This window comes from Pteropus vampyrus, unplaced genomic scaffold (assembly GCF_000151845.1).
Source record: "Pteropus vampyrus isolate Shadow unplaced genomic scaffold, Pvam_2.0 Scaffold354, whole genome shotgun sequence".
Lineage (NCBI taxonomy): Eukaryota > Metazoa > Chordata > Mammalia > Chiroptera > Pteropodidae > Pteropus > Pteropus vampyrus.
In genome coordinates this window covers 396,091-398,492 of record NW_011889135.1, presented here as the reverse complement: position 1 = coordinate 398,492, position 2,402 = coordinate 396,091, and the positions used below count along the sequence as shown (strand labels likewise).

The following is a 2,402-nucleotide window of genomic DNA, read 5'->3' as shown; positions in this document are numbered from 1 at the left end:
GATGATACATATTCACACATCCAATGAGTGCTTTGTTTGGGAGGTGGGGACTGCTTACATCAAATGAAAGGCCAGCAGAGGCCTCTGGGCTGTGGAGTGTATGTTCACACATCCACAGAAATGGTTCAGTAACAGGAGGTAGGATTGTATAATGGTTAACAGTTGACAGAAGATTTGGGTTTGAATCTGTGCCACTCATTGACTGTATGACTTTGGGCATGTTATTTTACCCCTCTGAGCCTCAATTTATTCATCACTAAAGAGGGGATAATAATGGCCCCCACCTTGAAGTTTGTTTTGGAGAAGCAAGTGAGGGCATGCATGTATTGAGCTTAGCACAGATTCTGGCATCTTGTGAGCAGTGAGTCACTGTTAGCTACTAATGGCAATTACTACACCACTAAATGCATGCTACAAATACCAAGCAGCTTCAAAGACAAAGTCAAACTCTGAAAAGTGTTTCTGCCTCTTCATTTCTGATCAACAAGTTTTTAGAATTACCCTCTTCACTTGAAAACTGAACACATTTGCCCGCCATGGTGGATGTGCATGGGGGTACTTGTCCTAGAGGTGGACCATTAGCAGCCTGTTGGTAAGTCCACAAACAGGCAGCAGGGTTGAGCGTGGAGCAGGCACTAGAGAGGGAGCTCTAAGGGCTCTGATTGCCAGGGGTGGGGTCCAGCTAGGGAATGGGTCCCTAGGAAAAGCTTTCGGTTCCTGGTAAGGGATACATTAGAGGCTGAGGAGGAGCGGGACCCAGGCTCAGAACAGAATGGGTGATGGGAAGCCAGTTTTAGGGTCTGGGGAGGAAGTTGGGGGGTCTTTCACAAGAATCCAAAGACCCCTCCAACCATTTTTTTTTTTTACTGTCCTCACCACTTGACAGTTTCTCTGAGTCATTTATCCTTTTAAGCCCAAAACAAGCCTTGGCTATTCTACGGCTCTTGGTGGATCAATCTAGATAAAAGTTAGCAATGTTGCCTCTGAGTGACTATTGGCGTTGGAGTAATTTTGCCTGACATTGTTAGTTGCCTTTGTATGAGCATACCTTGTTTTAAAATATTTTTGAGTTCTTAGAGGATGGAGATCATATCTTATACTTCTAGGCAACCCCGCCTCCTCCTAACACAAAGGTTTACACAGTACTCGGCTCTTAATAGATAAAAGTGCATTATTTCCACAAACATCACAGAACCCAGAAGTCAAAGAAGGCTTAAGGATCTTTTAGTCCAGGAGTGGCAAACCGTCCCCTTGATCCACAGGCCAAATCCTGCAGAGATATTTTATTTGGCCAGGCCAGTCTCCTCACTCCACCCCCCCTTGTTTTTTAAGTTTGGATGCCTGTAGGTGGGGTGTGCCTATCCAGTCCTCAGTTGTTTAATCCACTTCCTAATGCCTTAACATTTCACACAATTTATTCACCTGACCCCTAAAGGCATTTGAGTCTGTGAGCCCTAATTTGAGTCTAGCTTCCTAAGTTCTTGGATCTTCCCCATAACATCTCTTAAATACATGGTTCTCTTGCCTATGCTTCCAGAGGTAGGGAGCGTATGAGGGCTGAAGAGTGAAAAAATAAAATGGAGTCACTATATTCAAGGTAGTAAACTACTAAAATCCAGTTGGCTGAGGCATGAAGAAATGATTCTATGCTTGCTTTAACTAGTGTAGGAACTTAAACTTTTTAACTCTCCAGTTATGCCTGGAGATAGATACAGATATAGATATAAATGTCATATAGAATATAAAAGTTATATATATATTTACATATTCTATAGCTAATCCTATGAATACTCCCTGAAGGACACTTAGGAAAGAATGTTTATGTATCCAGACTGCCTGACATTCATCATCCAAACCACTGGACATCTGGAAGACTACCATCTCAGACCAACCCAGAGGCTAAGAATGCAGGACTGAATCCTCTCAAGAATGTACTTTTTACTGGAAGAATACTTAGCTTTTCTTTCTTTTTCAGAACACTCTTGGTATTGCTGAGCTGTGTTTATGATGTGCAAACTCTAAAACCCTTTAATAAATTTTTGCTATTTATTTCTAGCCAAAGCCTTTTGATTCTTTATATCGGTTGAGAGGATTTTGTTCCATTGGTGGAAAGTTTTGACCGAAAGAGTTCTCCCTAAATGAAAATCATAACTTAGAGCCACCAGCCAAAATTAACCTGCTACAAATTAATGACTTTAAATCATTTTGGTAGTCCACTGTTTACTGCTGAATACCTTTCCCATCCACCAGCATCCCATCACAAGATTGTTATCGCCTTTTAGGTACATTTTCCAACCTGTTCTAAGAAGAAGACAGGGAATTTAGAACCATATTGGACTTTGTTCTGCAACTATGGTCATCTGAAGATGACTTTAGCAAATATTCTTCTTTACTCTTGCAGA

The 2,402-nt window shown here is 41.5% G+C and overlaps 1 long non-coding RNA gene across 1 annotated transcript; it reads left to right on the top strand.

Annotated features, from left to right (window-relative positions):
• Window positions 1–464: 464 nt before the first annotated feature.
• LOC111731210 lies at window positions 465–2,055 on the top strand. The gene is made up of 2 exons (XR_002776992.1): window positions 465–592; window positions 1,801–2,055. It is a non-coding gene; the product is annotated as an uncharacterized LOC111731210 (long non-coding RNA).
• The last annotated feature ends 347 nt before the right edge of the window (window positions 2,056–2,402 follow it).